We start from the raw sequence: 18,641 nt of genomic DNA, 5'->3' as shown, positions 1-18,641 counted from the left end.
AAATTGTAGTGAATGACCACACTCTAGACTACCCCATAATATAAAACCTGCCTTTTCCTTTCATAAGAGAAAAGCTTGGTCACCTCTGGTCACCTCTCTTCAGTCTCTGTCAACCAGTTGACCTAAAGTTTCCCAAACACACTTTATCTACTGTGCCCAAAATCTGTTTTTCTGAGTTCTACTGTTTTCATATCACACAATTTTCTCCAATATTGAAACCTGCATGTGGATCAAGTGGACTGTTTTCTTTTAAATCACATTATGTCAGGCCAAGAATATTCTTTAGTTTGGGACAAATTTATTGTCACTTTCATTGTGTGTCCCCTTGGAGACTTCATCAATTGTTCTACTACAAGATCTTTCTGCTTTGACTGATATGAGTGACAGTATCTGCATCCCTGTTGTGCTCTGTGAGTACTCAGTCTAATGTTCTCCAGCTGTCTGTTCTTTACTATAGGAAATTTCATCCTAATTACAAACAGAACAGTCCTGTGCCAGACTCAAGCTAATCTTGTATGCAAAACTACAGGACAAACTTCTCTATGTGTCTTAAGACATATAAGAAGTTATTACCACACTTCTAAGAGAATAGTTACAAAAAAACATTCCTTCCCCTTCTGACTTCACTAACAAACCTGATACCCAGGCTTTCCTTATTGGAGTAGAGATCTGTAGATCATTGGGTGTCAGTGTCTGTCCAACCTGTGGAAACTTGTCCTTTGGATTTTACCAGACATTTTCCTGATGAGTGGTAGTGGGAACTTTTCAAAGGAATGAGTCCCAAAGGAGATATACCCTTTTAAATAAAACACAAAAATGGAGGCAGTGGTGCTAGTGGTAGCTACTGCCTGTGGGTCCTGCTTCTAGTCATGTATGATCAAGAATTTCAACATAAATCCAGATGCACTGAATCTAATTGAAGAGAAAGTGGAAAAGAGCCTCAAACTCATTGGAATAGGGGACATTTTCCTAAACACAATGCCAATGGCTCAGGCTCTAAGATCAAGAATTGACAAATGGGATCTAAAGAATCTGGAAAGCTTCTGTAAGCCAAATGGCATAGCCAATAGGACAAATAAGCAAACTACAGATTGGGAAAAAAAGTCTTCACTAAACCCAAATCTGATAGAGGGATAATACCCAAAATACATAAATAACTCAAGAAGGTAACCATCAAGAAACCAAATAACCCAATCAAAAATGGAGTATAGAACTAAACAGAGTCTTCACAACAGAGGAATCTTGAATGGCTGAAAAGCACTTAAAAGAAATGTTCCAAGTTCATCAAGGAAATGCAAATCAAAACAACCCTGAGGTTCCACCTCACACCAATCAGAATGGCTAAGATCAAAAACTCAGGTGTCAGCACATGTTGGCTAGGATGTGGAGAAAGAGGAACACTTTTCCATTGCTGGTCGAATTGCAAACTAGTAAAACCACTTTGGAAATCAATCTGCAGGTTACTCAGAAAATTGGAAATAGATCTACCTGTAGACCCAGCTATACCACTCTTGGGCATATACCCAAAAACATACCCCACCATGCTGCAGGAGCACATGTTCCACTATGTTCACAGGAATCTTATTTGTGATACCAGAAACTGGAAACAGCCCAGATGTCCCACAACAGAAGAATGGATACAGAATATTAGTTCATTTACACAATGGAATACTACTAAGCTATTAAGAATGAGGACATCCTGAGTTTTACAAGCAAATGGATGAAACTAGAAAATACCATCTTGAATTTGAGTAACTCAGACCCAAAATGATGCACATGGTATGTACTCACTAATAAGTGAATATTAGACAAAAAAGTACAGAATTCCCAGGATACAATCACAGAACTCAAGAAGGCAAACCAGCCGAAGGACTCAAGTGAGGATGCCTCAATTCCATTTGGAAAGGAGAAGAAAGCAACTGGGGGTCTGGGGAGGGAAAGAAGAACCTGGGAAGGAAAGTGGACAGGGAGGGGAAGAGAGGAACATGATCAGTTATTGGGGGGGCAGAACAGGACTGAAACCCTGAGGCCCAGTGGAAAGAATTAAAACAGAAAACGTTGGGAGGTAGGAAGTGGGTGAACGCACAATGTACCAGAGATCTGGGAGGTGAGAGACTCTTAGGTCTCAAATGGAAGAACCTTTGATGAAATGCCCTACAGTGGGGAGAGGGAACTTGTAGAGTCCAACTCCAGTAGAAAGATTCCTCAAGTGGAGGGATGGGGTTGCTATCCCATAGTCAAAATTCTGACCTAGAATTGTTCCAACTGAAAGAACTGCAAAAACAAAAATGGAGAAGAGCCTAAGGAAAATGAGTTCCTATGACAGACTCAAATTGGGATCCAGCTTAGAGGGAGGCTCCAAGCCCTGACACTATCATTGATGTTATGGTGTGCCTACAAACAGAGGACTATCATGAATGCTCTCTGAAAGGCCCAATAGGTAGCTAAAAGAGTCAGATTCAACCAATGGACAGAAGCTGGTGACCTCTGTGGTTGAATTAGGGCAAAGCTGGTAGATGCTGAGGAGGAGGGCAACACTATGGGAAGACCAGCCATCTCAACTAACCTTGATCCCCAGGATCTCTGAGACATTGAGCCACCAACCAGGCAGCATATCAACTTTTATGAGGTCCCCAAAACATATACAGCAGAGGACTGCCAGGTCTGGACTCAGAGAAGATGCACTTAACCCTTGAGAGACTTGGGGTCCCAGGAATTTGGGGGGTCTAGTGCAGTGGGGTTAGGAACATCCTCTTGGAGACAGTGTTGTGGGAGAATGTGTGGGGTGTGGAACAGTCAGAGGGTGGACAGGATTAATTGTAAAAAAAAATGGTTAAAGATCGAACAACAACAACAACAAAAAGAATTGGTGGATGCTGAAGAGCCTGCAAATGATACAAGAAATGCCTGAAGTTCCCTTCCACCCCTGCCTGGTCCTTTGGGCTGGGGCAGACACAGAGTTGGTCTGCTCCTGTGGAGATACTGAATCCTGAGCCATCCTGGGGGGGGGGGGAACACTGCACTCAGAGCAGCCAAGGAGCCACTGTACTCAGAGCAGCAGACAGCAAGGTGGTTTGCACGTGGGAGATATCATATCCTGAGCCATCCTAGAGGAACCACTGCACCCAGAGCAGAAGGGCATCCAGATCCAAGAGGTGGCCTGAGTCCCAGGAGTTTTTCCACCCAGGAGATTAGGATCATAAGACCACAGAGACATCTAGACTCTGAGGAGCTCTGCCACAAGCAAGATAACTGGAAATACAGACTCCAGTCTTACACAGTGAGGGCAGGTAACACTAGAGTCAACCAGATGGTGAAAGGCAAGTACAAGAACATAAGCAACAGGAATCAAAGTTTCTTGACATCATCAATACCCAGTTCTCCCAATATAGCAAGTCCTGGAGACCCCATCACACTGGAAAAGCAGGATTCAGAATTAAAATCCCTTCTCATGATGATGATAGAGGATTATAAGAAGGGCGTAAGTAATTCCCTTAAAGAAATACAGGAGATACAAGTAAACAGGTAGAAGCCCTTAAAGAGGAATCACAGAAATCCCTAAAAGAAATGCAAGAAAACACAAAAAAGGAATTAAACAAAAACATTCAGGATCTGAAAATGGAAATAGAAACAATAAAGAAAGCTGAAAGGGAGACAACCATGGAGATAGAAAACCTAAGAAAGAGATCAGGAGTCATAGACACAAGCATCACCAACTGAATACAAGAGATAGAAGAAAGACTCTCAAATGCAGAAGATGTTGTGGAAAATATTGACACAGTTGTCAAAGAAAATGCAAAATGCAAATTCCTAACTCAAAACATCCAGGAAATCCAGGACACAATGAGAAGACCAAACCTAAGGATAATAGGTATAGATGAGAATGAAGACTCCCAAATTAAAGGGCCAGTAAATATCTTCAACAAAATTATTGAGGAAAACTTCCCTAACCTAAAGAACAAGATGCCCATAAACATACAAGAAGCCTACAGAACATCAAATAGAATAGGCCAGAAAAGAAATACCTCCCGTCACATACTAATAAAACATCAGATGCACAAAACAAAGAAAAAATACTAAAAGCAGTAAGGGAAAAGGTTCAAGTAACATATAAAGGCAGACCTATAAGAATTACACCAGACTTCTCACCAGAGACAATAAAAGCCAGAAGAACTTGGAGTGACATCATACAGACCCTAAGAGAACACAATTGCCAGCCCAGATTACTATACCCAGCAAAACTCTCAATCACTATAGATGGTGAAACCAAGATATTCCATGACAAAACCAAATTTGCACAATATCTTCCCACAAACCCAGCACTTCAAAGGATAATTGGTGGAAAACACCAACACAAGGAGGGAAACTACAACCTAGAAAAAGCAAGGAAGTAATCTTCCAACAACCCCAAAAGAAGATAACTATACAAACATAATTCTACCTCTAATAACAAAAATGACAGGAAGCCACAATCACTTTTCCTTAGTATCTCTTAACATCAATGGTCTCAATTCCCCAATAAAAAGACACAGACTATCAGACTGGATATACAAACAAGACCCATAATTTTGCTGCATACAAGAAACACATCTCAGTGACAAAGACAGACACTACCTCAGAATAAAAGGGTGGAAAACAATTTTCCAAGCCAATGGCCCCAAGAAACAAGCTGGAGTAGCCATTCTAATATCAAATAAAATAGACTTTCATCCAAAATTAATCAAAAAAGACAAGGAAGGACATTGCATACTCATCAAAGGAAAAATCTACCAAGGTGAACTCTCAATTCTGAACATTTTTGCTCCAAATGCAAGGGCACCTACATACATAAAAGAAACTTTACTAAAGCTCAAAACACACATTACACCTCACACAATAATAGTGGGGGATTTCAACACAACACTCTCAGCAATGGACAGATCATGGAAACAGAAACTAAACCGAGGCACTTTGACATTAACAGAAATTATGAACCAAATGGACTTAACAGACATCTATAGAACATTTCATCCTAAAACAAAAGAATATACCTTTTTCTCAGCACCTCATGGTACCTTCTCCAAAATAGACCATATAATTGGTCACAAAACAGGCCTCTACATATACAAAAAGATTAAAATAATCCCTTTCATCTTAATAGATCACGACGGACTAAGACTGGTCTTTAATAATGACAAAACCAATGAACAACCCACGTGCACATGGAAACTGAACAACTCTCTACTCAATGATGACTTGGTCAAGGAAGAAATAAAGAAAGAAATTAAAGATTTTTAGAATTCAATGAAAATGAGGACACATCATACCAAAACTTGTGGGACTCCATGAAAGCAGTGCTAAGAGGAAAACTCATAGCTCTAAGTGCCTACAAAAAAAAAAAAAAAAAAAAAAACTGCAGACAGCACACACTAACAACTTGACTGCACAACTAAAAGCTCTAGAACAAAAAGAAGCAAATACACCCAGGAGGAGTAGAAGGCAGGAAATAATCAAACTCAGGGCTGAAATCAACCAAATAGAAACAGAAAGAACAATACAAAATATCAACAAAACCAGGAGCTGGTTTTTGAGAAAATCAACAAGATAGATAAATTGTTATCCAGATTGACCAGAGGGCACAGAGACAGTATCCAAATTAATAAAGTCAGAACTGAAAAGGGAGACATAACAACAGAAACTGAAGAAATTCGAAAAATCATCAGATCCTACTATAAAGGCCTATACTCAACAAAACTGGAAAACCTGGATGAAATGGACAACTTCCTAGACAGATACCAGGTACCAAAGTAAAATCAGGAGCAGATAAACCACCTAAATTGTCCCATAACCCCTAAGGAAATAGCAGCAGTCATTAAAAGGTTCCCCACTATAAAACGTGCAGGATCAGATGGTTTTAGTGCTGAATTCTATCAGACCTTCAAGGAAGACCTAATACCAATTCTCTTCAAACTATTCCACAAAATAGAAACAGAAGGAACACTATCCAATTCATTCTATGAAGCTACAATTACACTCATACCCAAACCCCACAAAGACCCGACAAAGAAAGAGAACTTCAGAGCAATCTCCCTTATGAACATCGATGCAAAAATACTCAATAAAATCCTAGCAAATCGAATCCAAGACCACATCAAAGCAATCATCCATCATGATCAAGTAGGTTTTATCCCAGGAATGAAGGGATGGTTCAATATTCGGAAATCCATCAATGTAATCCACTACATAAACAAAATCAAAGAAAAAAGCCACATGATCATATCACTAGATGCTGAGAAAGCATTTGACAAAATTCAACATCCCTTCATGATATAAGTCTTGGAAAGATCAGGAATTCAAGGCCTCTACCTAAACATAGTAAAAGCAATTTACAGCAAACCAGTAGCCAACATCAAACTAAATAGAGAGAAACTTGAAACAATCCCACTAAGATCAGGGACTAGACAAGGCTGCCCATTCTCCCCCTACCTATTCAATATAGTACTGGAATTCCTAGCCAGAGCTATTAGACAACAAAAAGTAGTCAAAGGGATACAAATAGGAAAGGAAGAAGTCAAAAATCTCACTATTTGCAGATGATATGATAGTATACTTAAGTGACCCCCAAACTTCCACCAGAGAACTCCTAAACCTGATAAACAACTTCAGCAAAGTGGCTTGTTATAAAATCAACTCAAACAAATCAGTAGCCTTCCTCTGCATGAAAGATAAACAGACTCAAAAAGAAATTATGGAAATGACACCCTTCACAATAGTTGCAAATAATATAATATACCTTGGTGTGAATCTAACCAAGCAAGTGAAAGACCTGTATAACAAGAACTTCAAATCCCTGAAGAAAGAAATCGAAGAAGATCTAAGAAGATGGAAAGATCTCCCATGCTCATGGTTTGGCAGGATTAATATAATAAAAATGGCCATCTTGCCAAAAGCAATCTACAGATTCAATGCAATTCCCATTAAAATCCCAACTCAATACTTCACAGAGTTAGAAAAGAAATTCTCAAATTCATATGGAATAACAAAAAACCCAGGATAGCGAAAACTATTCTCAACAATAAAAGAACTTCTGGAGGAATCACCATCCCTGACTTCAAGCTGTACTACAGAGCAATAGTGATAAAAACTACTTGGTATTGGTACAGAGACAGGCAGGATGATCAATGGAATAGAATTGAAGTCCCAGAAATGAACCCACACACCTATGGTCACTTGATCTTTGACAAAGGAGCTAAAACTCTCCAGTGGAAAAAGGACAACATTTTCAACAAATGGTGCTGGTTCAACTGGAGGACAACATGTAGAAGAATGAAAATTGATCCATTATTATCCCCTTATACAAAGCTCAAGTCTAAGTGGATAAAGGACCTCCACATAAAACCAAATATACTGAAACTAATAGAAGAGAAGGCGGGGAAGAGCCTCGAATACTTGGGCATAGGGGAAAAGTTCCTGAACAGAACACCAATGGCATATGCTCTAAGATCAAGAATTGACAAATTGGACTTCATAAAATTGCAAAGTTTCTGTAAGGCAAAGGACACTGTCAATAGGACAAAATGACAACCAACAAACTGGGAAAAGATCTTTACCAATCCTACATCTGATAGAGAGCTAATATCCAATATATACAAAGAACTCAAGAAATTAGACTCCAGAGAACCAAATAACCCTATTAAAAAATGGGGTATAGAGCTTAACAAAGAATTTTCAAAGGAGGAAACTTGAATGGCCGAGAAGCACCTAAAGAAATGTTCAGTATCCTTAGTTGTCAGGGAAATGAAAATCAAAACAACCCTGAGATTCCATCTCACACCAGTCAGAATGGCTAAGATTAAAAACTCAGGTGATAGTAGATGCTGGCTAGGGTGTGGAGAAAGAGGAACACTCCTCCATTGTTGATGGGACTTCAAGATGGTGCAACCACTTTGGAAATCAGTCTGGCGGTTCCTCAGAAAATTGGACATAGCATTACCTGAGGATCCAGCTATATCACCCCTAGGCATATACCCAGAAGATGCTCGAACATATAACAAGGACATATGCTCAACTATGTTCATAGCAGCCTTATTTATAATAGCCAGAAGCTGGAAAGAACCCAGATGTCCTTCAACTGAGGAATGGATTCAAAAGATGTGGTATATTTACACAATGGAGTATTACTCAGCTATTAAAAACAATGAATTCGAGAGTTTCCTAGGTAAATGAATGGAACTAGAAATTATCATCCTGAGTGAGGTAAGCCAATCACAAAAGAACACACATGGTATTCACTCACTGATTATTGGATAATAGCCCAGAACCTTGAAATGCCCAAGTTGCAACTCGCAGGCCACATGAAGCTCATGAAGAAGGAAGATCAAGTGGGGGTGATTCAGTCCTTCTTAGAAGGAGGAACAAAATACCCAAGGGAGCAAATATGGAGACAAAGTGAGGGACAGAAACTTAAGGAGGGGCTGTCTGAAGACCATTCCACCTGAGTATCTATCCCATGTCCAGTCAGCAAAGGTAGATGCTGATGTGGAAGTCAGGAAGTCCATGCTGATAAGAGCCTGATATGGATGTCTCCTCAGAGGTCTTCAAGAGTCTGACATATTCAGAGGCAGATGCTCACAACTAGCCATTGAACTGATAATGGGGTTCTCAATGGAGGAGTTATAGTGAAGACTGAAGGAGCTGAAAGGGTTTCTGGTCCCATGAGGAGAGCAACAATACCAACCAACCACAGCTCCCAGGGTCTAAACCACCAGCCTAGGAGCACTTAGGGAGGGATCCAGGGCTTCAGCTGAATATGTAAGAGTGGAGGGCCCTGCTGGGCATAGGTGGAAAAAGATATCCTTGACCTCATGAAGGCTGGATGCCCCAGGGGGTGGGAATTTGAGGGTGGGGAGGTGGGAGTGGGGGCGTAAGTAGGGGTAACATCCGCAGAGAAGAAGGAGGGGGAGTGAGGGGATAGGGGGTTCCTGGGTGGGTGGGGGATGGAGTAAGGGGATAACATATGAAATGTAAATGAAACATCCAATAAAAAAAAGAAAGGAAAAAAAAAAGAAATGCCTGAAGTAAAACCTGGAAGTAAATCCTGGTATTCTGTGTTGTTTCCCCTGTGCCCTGTACTGGCACATTAATATAACGTCAGTCAACAAAGAAAAATAATTAAAGAGGTCTTAATCCATTTTATACAGGAAGCAAAAAGAATGAATTTAATCTTGAAATACAAATGATATCAAGATGACAGGAAGCTGTAAATAAAACTCTGAACTTATTAGTAGATGCTCCCTAGCTTTATTTCAATGGCACTACATCTTGATTTATTTGGAACAAGAAAAATATTGAAAGAATAAAATGAGCAAAAGGTAGAATGATGGGAATGGTTTCCTATTCTGATGTCGCAATCTGTACTCATTGCTTAAAGAAAGACTGGAGAAAAGAGCTCTGGGAGCTGAGTATCCATGGTGCAACCCATGATCCCAGTACTTGGGAGGGGAAACCCTGAAGATTAGTTGTTCAAGGTCTAAGGCTTGAATGCAGTCTGGGCTACATACCTCATCCACACCCTCCTGTTCCCACTTTAAAAAAAAAAGTAAAATCAAATAGAGAAAACAGCTCTGGAGAGGGGCTGGAAGATAAGATGCACGAAAGACGAAACTATGGCTAATAGCTCAGCTTTATGGGTTATCCCTTTAAACTCCAATTCTATAACTGTTCAAAACATGAACCAAAATGGTGTACAAATAAGCTAATGGTCAAGTGGAGTCATTGGCATCTTAGTGCTCCTCACCGCCATTCTCTCCATTGTGTTGGGTGGATGATGAGAAGAGATGAGTGTTAGTGCTTGTTCATTTCTGTCAACTGCTGCTCCTTACCATTAATGCTTTTATTACCCATGAGGAAGGAAATAACAGTGGGCAAGGAAATAACAGTTGTACTACCAAAAAGCCGAGGTCTGGTCTTCTCTGAGCTCCTGAAAATTACAGAAAAACAAAACAAAACCAACCAACCGAAAAAACATTACAGCCATATCAAACATGTATTTTGACAATGCTTGTAAGGCCAAACAATAAAATTAATGTAAAACCACGGTTGAATTAGAAGACAAGTTTCATCATCATAAAATGAAGTTCTGGGAATTGTATACATACATACATACATATATGTATCCATACATATATGTATATATGTATGTGTATATATAAAATCAGAAATACACTATCAGCAAGCACATTGCCTGTCAGAATTTATTTCTGTGAAGTTAGATAGCAGCAGCAAACTTTTCCAGCACCCAGCACAACACCCACTTGCAAGATTAAGTAGTAGAATACTGTGACCTGTGATTGTTGGCAGTTTATATCTTTTGGCCGACTCTACTCATGTTCTATACTATGGATATTGAATTTCTCACCCAACCACCAGCTTCCTTCACATAAATGAAATGAATCTAATACAGGAGATTAAGGCCAATACATCTGCATTTCAAAGGTTATACCCACATTGCAGCTTCTGGCCGTTTGTAACTACAGTTTGGGACTGGTACTTTCTGCTTCCTTTAGGCACTGTCCACAAATGGTGCATAGACATATGGGTTCAGGCAAAATACTACACACATAAAATAATTGTGTCAGTTTGAATATACTTTGCCAGTAGGGAGTTGTACTGTTAGGAAGTGTAGCCCAGTTGGAGGAAGTATGTCACTGTTGGGGTGGTTTTTGGAGGCTTCCTTCTATGATTCCACTCCTTCCATTGTGGAAGAGAGCCTCCTCCTAGAACCTGAGGATGACAGTCTTCAACTGACTGCCTTCAGAACAAGCTGTAGACCTCTAGGCTCCTCCAGCACCATGCCTGCCTGGATACTGCCATGCTTCCTACCATAATGATAATGGATTGAACCTCAAAACCTGTAACCCAGTCCCAATTAAATATTGCCCTTTATAAGAGTTGCTTCAGTCATGCTGCCTCTTCAGAACAAAGGAAACCCTACCAAAGACGATGATAAAATAAAATTTAAAAATAAAATTACTATAATTATTATTAAAAGCAGAATAGAAATCAAAGGTTCCTAAAAATTCTAAAAGCAGAATTATGTATAATCTAACTATACAGCTTTTGGCTATACCACAAAGAAAGAAAGAAAGAAAGAAAGAAAGAAAGAAAGAAAGAAAGAAAGAAAGAAAGAAAGAAAGAAAGAGAGAGAGAGAAGAAAAGAAAGGAAAGGAAAAGAAAAGAAAAGAAAAGAAAAAAAAGAAAAGACAGTATGCACAAGATATACTTGCCTGCATGCCTATGTGCATTGTGGCATGTATTGACTTACCCACAATTCTGTTAGGCTCAGCCCAACAGATTCCTAGCAACAACTTTTGTTACCATCCAGCATTGCTATCCAGGCACAGTAAAGGTAGCAGTAGCCTATAAAGAAAGGACTGCTAGCTACCCCATCTTTTCTTCCACTTCTTCACTCTCTCTGTCACCTCATGTTCCCAGCTGGCCTCTCTTGGCTTGCCTTTCTTCCTTTTTTCTCTCTCTCCCTGTCCTCTCTCTCCTGAGCCTTTCTCTGTTTCTACCTATTTCCAACTTCCCTTCCATTCCCCAATAATAAATCTTTATGCCAGGCCTGTAGCCTTTCACACGACATAATTCCTCAGAGAGACACCTCAACATGGACATTCCCACTGTCACAATTATTATTCCATGTTATAAAAAGTCATAGCAGCGTGACCCTGATAGCTAAGCTGTGGGATCAGGTTAAGTGTCTGGTAGCAAATGACAAATAGAAGAAACATGTACAATGTATATTATCCCATAATAAATACATGGAAACTTGAGGTCAACATTTTATGAAAAATAGGCCAGGCCCTGAAAAATAAAGACCATATGTTTCTTCTTATATGTAGAAGCTGGCAAGAGCAGCAACAGCTACATAAACACCTTAATGTAGGAGTGAATTACTAAGGAGCAGTAAAGGAACCGTGTTGGCAGAGGAAAGAGCAGATGTGAAGAGAGAGGGGTTGGAATGGTGTATATTGTCACAACACATTATATGTCCAGATGGAAATGTCACAAAATAGCCCAGTACTGTGCTCAATTAACATGAGTTTATAATTATAATCAATCTTAAAGGAAAACAAAGTTCATGAGAAATGTAATTCCCATCCTTAGCTTAAAGCTGCGGAGTTATGTGCTGGAAAAAAAAAAGGACAATATATATCAGATTATCATTTAACCCTTAGTAAAAACAAGAAAACCCTGGGATAAAATATCATTATTATTCTCCTATTTTGCAGAGGAGGGAATTAAAGTTTAGTAAGGCCAGTGACTTGCCCAAGGTCGTGTAGATATTCAGTCAGTGGCTAAATGTAGGCATTTCTCCTACAGAACCAGAGTATCAAGAAGGGTTACAGCAATAAGGGCAACTTAGTCCTGGTTTTCTTAGTTTGTGTCATCTATAGAAGTGGAAGACGGTCCTGCTAATCCCATGGGTTGCTTTTTATAGCTCATTTCTGAAAGGCCAATGCATTTTCCAGAGGTCAGAATAACTAAGAGAGTCTAGTTAAGCAAATGGAGAAAGAACTCCCAGAGAGAACAGAAAGTTCCTATACATGGGTGTGGAAGAGAACCTGATGGCTTCACTAATAGTGTCAGCAGTGCATGTGGCCATGACATGAGCTGACGTGTTTAGCAGTAAAGTTCAAACAAGCCTTACAGATCACACTGAAGAATGAACCTTTATTCAAAGAGGAATTCCCTACTCTAGTAGGGGATTTTACCTCGTTTGTTCACCTGGTCTACATTTGAGTGTTTAAAGACACATGAAGGTGAAAAACTTTTTAAATATTTTGCCAGTGTTTGAGAGATCATAGGGAGTCCTAGAATTATGCCAAATATAAAGATCATTAAATTCAACATTTGAAAACAGAACAGATGTAATCTAAAAATACCCTGATGTATCTCGGTCTAAGATGTCTCAGTAACAAGTATATCAAAGTGAGAAAAATGCCTGCTTGTTGCTAGCCTGATTGGAACCAAATTTTTAAAAAACACCATTTTATTTTTTGGCATCCCAAAAATGAGCACGTGAACAGCAGTTTTCTTAAAATATAATTAGCAATCTTTATATGTCAGGTATTAAGCAGTATTTAAATATAAATAAAACACAGAAATAATAGCTACCATGTGTCTACTATCCTTTACAATTCTTGCCTGCTTCCAAATCTTCATTCATTTGTACAACATTCAAGTTTACTTGAAATTAAGTTTTGTAATATGCACTTTACAACTTGACATCTATAGCGTCATGTCTCTAGGGGAGCATGCCTAACATTAGGGTTATATAATCTTCTGCTGACCACTGCCACATTTGTCTATGGTGGAGAGTATGTCTCAGACAATTCTTGTTCTTTGGGGACAGATTTGGGTTATTAATACCACTCTCATGAGATCAAAAGGAGAGAGTAAAAGGCATTCTCATCAAAAGACTATATAAGTCTGTGTTTTTCTATAAATAAAAAAGTGAAAAATTTTCCATTTCCATATCAGAAATTATGTGGAAATTTTATGAACCCAGTTTTGTGTTACTGGAGACTTCTACAATTTTTCTTTTAACTTTGGTCTTTCTTAATATTTAAATGCTTTAATATAAAGTCATTTGATGTCTCTTTCTTTGATTACGCCTTCTTTACTATTGTTAATATGGTTATGGTTATTATTTTGCTTGTTTATGCAATCTTTGTTCAAGTTAGTTTTGTGGTAAAACATTGCTCAAAAATATAATGTCATTTTACTTAATACAGAATTCTGTGAGAGTAACCCAGTGTTTATTATAAGGATGTTCTCTCATGAATTTGTGGTCAGGAAGTAGAATGGCTGAATTCATATTGTCCAGTTTGAACTCACTTATGTATTTGGCAGTTGAGGAACACTCTCCTTAAATGTCTAAGATATATTCTATTTCCAACCCCATTGGCATTGGACTTGCTCAGCTCTATTCAAAAAGTCTCTGTGAGACACCTGAAACAATGATTGAGTGCATGCTTCATCACTAGAGAGTGCTTCAAGGAAGGATATGTGGGGGAGTATGAACAAGAGAAGGTTACACAGGGTAAATATGATTGAAATGCATTATGCACATATAGAAGTATGTAGTAGTAAAACTTATTTTTGTGCATAATTAACATACACTAATAGATATGTTTGAAAAGAAAGACTTTTCAAAACCTACTTGTATTAATTTGATATTGTCCCACTGGACGAAGCAAGTTAATGTGATTTTGAGGCCATTTCTAACAGACAAAATTCCCTCATTCCTAAAATATAGATAGTGAATCCTGATGACTATGGAATGAGTAGCTGAACAGGACAGTCTGCCATAAGAATTTGCACAAATCATAGACGTAATATATTATCTTTGCCTATATATGCTATAAATGAAAGAGTCTAGAAACACACACATTCTTGACTATTCTAAGAGGTAGAATCAAACTAAACGAACAACATTAAATATGCAACCCCACATAGTACAAGCTGAAAGGAAGCCTGAGTTTCTCCTCCCCACCCCCAACCCCCCTTTTTTTTGCTGGGGCTAGAACTCAGGTCCCTCTCCATGCTAGGCAAGTGTTCTGCCACTGAACTATATCCCCAGCCCATGAATAATTTTGATAGAGAGGAGAATAGGTTAAGAATTCATAACGAAAGAAGTATTGAGCTATTTCCCATGTGTAACTCGTCTTCCTGTCAGATTGTCTATTGGAAAGCTCTGGGTTTGGCCCTGAAATATTATTGTGAGCTTGAAAGAAAGATCAATCTCCAAGCATGCTCCCAGGTGGCTTAAGGAGCCCAAATTCCAACTGGAGGCTGGTGAGTATTTACCAAATGCAGGTAGCACATAAATTCCACGTCTCTGGAAGACTGATCTCTACTACCCTAAGATGTTCTTATTTCTGCCAGGATGAACAACTCTCTGGAAGCCTAGATGTGAAATGTGCACCTGACTGATGAACTATGTCCTACAGTCATATGTGAACAACAGCCAACCAGGAAGACGTGTAGTCATATTCCCTCATTTTTTTAGGTAATTAAGAATAAGAAGTTACTCCTACGCAATCTGGCCTTTTCATTTTCTCAGAACATATGTGCATTTTATGCTAATGAATCTAATAAAGTGTTCTGGAAAGTATATTTTTGTTGTTTTTAAACAAAGTATAGCTTTTTCTCTGAAATTCTTAGTAAATTTACATTTGCATTTTATTCATGCTAGAAGTAAAATTTATTATTGTTCCCCATTCAAATCTTCCCATGAGTTTCTTAACTGGCTTCATACTCTGATTTAATTGGCTATTTACTGAGTGAGTATTAGGTGCTATGTAATATCCTAAGTATGAGAAAAGGAGAAACAAGCAAAGAAACAAAAACCAATATTGCTTGAAGCAACTTAAATGCCAATAAATGAATGGAAAATATAAAGTTATTGTATAACAGAATGCTGAACTGCAATAAAGGAAAACTAAACATGTACAAAATAAAAGGCTAGGCCACCTTGGAAAGCAACGTGGTATTACTTTTTTATTTTAATATACATACAGACAAATTACTAAGCATTTCCATTTTGAACATAGGCTCAAGAAAAATTCCTTCCTATGTACTAAAAGGGAATCAATATGGTTAAAAGCAATGTTATCTACATTGTTATAGCAAAAATCTAGAACCTTCTCTGTGTTCATTAATGAATAATGTACAGTTAATGGATAAATTCTGAGAAGAAACATAAACCAGGGTTTGCTGATGAGACAGAAATTTTTGTAGCTTGACTACAAGAAAAAATGGCATTAACTTTAACATTTACACATCTTATAACTTAATGACTCCATTCTTAAGTTTGAATCTGAAGAAATTGTTTTAAATGGTTACCAAAAATATGTAAAAGTTCATTGACATAAAAAAATTATGATTTCACTTCCAGCTAGCATAAAAGAACTTGTCCTATCCAAAAAATTCTCTATGTATCAGAGTACAATTGCAGGAATTGGCAAATATTCACTGTTGTGTACATGGGTAATGATCTACTCTAGTTTTGGTTCTGTAATAAATACAATAACCAAAAGCACCTGAGAAAGAAAGGGCTTATTTTAATTTATAGGTTAAATCTCATAGATTATAATACTGCTTACTGTCTTGCATTCCTGGTCTAATTAGCTACCCTTCCCATATAGCCCAGGCCTACTTGCCTAGAGATGCTACTGCCTATATCATGCTGGAGCTTTCTACATTAATTAGCAGTCAAGAGAGTGATCTACAGACACACCCAAAGGCAAGTCCTATAGAAGCAATTCTTCAAAAGAGGTTTCCTATACCCGTGCCAAGTTGACAATAGAAGTTAACTACAAGGACAATATGGACAATTAATATTATGGAGTGTAAGGTTCTGAGATAAAGAAGAAATGGGAGCAGGTTCAACTTCAATTAATTCTCTTGTTCTTAATTATGTATGACCTTCATAGATGTTGAATAATTATCCTTATAATTATTTTAGTGCTTGGAATCTTAGAAATCTTATAGAGTTATGGTGCATCCACACAAGTTTCTCTCCCCAACCCCACCAATTCCAAAATTTTATATAATGTTTTGAAAATCAATATATTTTATATATCACATCAACAAAATGGAAGTGTGAGGGAAAACATTATAAGACATTCTCAAAGGATAAGCTACCTGAAAAGATTTTAAAATTATGTTCATAATTAAAATTTCTGAGACTCAAAACGATAGCTCAATGGATAAAGGTGCTTCCTGCCAAGCTTCACAATGTGGAAGGAGAAAATTTAAACTGGTAAATGCACTGCCGCATGTGTACGTGTGTGCACATGCATGCAAAGACAGTAAGTGAATGAATACAGTAAATTAAAACTAATCTGTTGTGGCTCTTTATATTTTGTGATGGATAAGTGTGTAAAATGTAGTCCACAGTGAAAGTGTAAACTTCTGAGTGAAGCTTCATGGCTTCAGAATGGCTATTGTAACAGTATAGAAGTTCACTGAGATGTATGAGTTCGGGACTTGACAAATGTTTGCATGTCTATTTTAATCTAGCTGTGTGGTGGTTTAATTTGTGATTTCACTATGGTGATTTTATTAAAACAAAACTTTGAAAATTGTAGCAAACATCATATTAACAGTGATATACTTGTTTCTCCCTTCAACTCATTACTTCATGAAGATGTTTACTCTGGCCAGCTTCATACATCCTTGTTCCAGCGGTCTAGCCCAAGGTATAACTTTAAGAAGAAACTATGTATAAAAGTAGAAAAAAATAGATATCAAATTGTAGTTTTCTATACACCATACAGCTTTGCTTACAAAATACAAAGTAATCTGCAAACTATTATATATTAATATATGTGTGTATGTGTACAACTTCAACATAAATGATACTGAGAGAAATTGCAGATCTACATAAATGAAGGGTTAGATGTTAATTATGTGCTGGGTAACTCAATATTGTTACAATGTTGATTTTAAAAAATTGATCTGTAAACTCAAATGTTTTACTTAAGCTGTAGCAGCCTATGGGCCTATGTTAATGAGTAGGCTTGTTTTAAAATTTCATGTAAATGCAAAGACTCAAGAACAGTCAACTCCTTTATAAGAAGAAAACAGCTGAATGTTGTCAGCCTAAGAGAACTGAGATTAGTTCATTGAGGTAAACTCAGCTATTTGCCAGCAAAGTGGCATGTCATAATGACACGACTGATGTATCCATCATGCATACTTAAAGCCACCACCTGATGAGTGATGGGCCCTGTTCTCCAGGACATAATACACATGCTAACTAAACTGCAGTGATGTTATGAAAACAGTGGTTAGTGTATTGCTGTATCTTAAATATGCTCCCTTCCTACCAAACCTCTTGGTGAAGCAAGGCAGTGATATTTAGAGGTGATAACATCTTTACAAGTAAGCAGTTCACAGTCCCTCCAGGGAAATTTTGCGCATGTTCAATCATGTGTGTGTTCATCTCATGCAGTTCCTGAGAGAAAGGGTTAGTTATTCCCAGATTGAATTATGAAGCAGGGCAGTTTCTATGCACTCATGCTTCCTTTCTCACATGTGCCTCTTTGCATGCGTTCATTTGCCTTTTCATCACAAGGACCTCCACAAAAGCCAATGAAATGCTGGTGCCATGGTTTTAGATGTCTAGAACCTGGGACCAAAATTAACGCCTTTCTTTATAAATTGTCTGTAGCTTGGTATTTTGTTATAAGAACAGAAAACCAAAGAAGGTAGACTATCTGGGTCCAGCTGTTAAAGAGCCAAAGAATATGAAACCAATATCTATCATGTCCAGAAAAATACTGTTCTGTAGTTCCCTCCTCCCACTTGAAATAATAGTTCTGCTTACAAAAAGGAAGGCTCATAAAACTTGTGAAAGTGTTGAAACACACAGAGTTCAGGAGACTCATGAGGTCCCCGAATTCACAAGGCTTCTTCTTAGAATAGCAGCAAACAACTGCTGGGTGGACACTATCCAGTGGAACTGACTGAAGGTTTAGTAGTGAGTAGCAGGGGTGCAGCTTCCTCAATTCATCATCCTTTCTGCAAGTTTTTTTTTCTAAATTCATCTGCCACTGAGCCACCCACGATACTGTAAGTAAACCGAATAA

This window comes from Grammomys surdaster, unplaced genomic scaffold (assembly GCF_004785775.1).
Source record: "Grammomys surdaster isolate TR1022 unplaced genomic scaffold, NIH_TR_1.0 220, whole genome shotgun sequence".
Taxonomy (NCBI): domain Eukaryota; kingdom Metazoa; phylum Chordata; class Mammalia; order Rodentia; family Muridae; genus Grammomys; species Grammomys surdaster.
The sequence above is the reverse complement of the archived record's forward strand: the minus strand, read 5'-3'. Positions refer to the sequence as shown.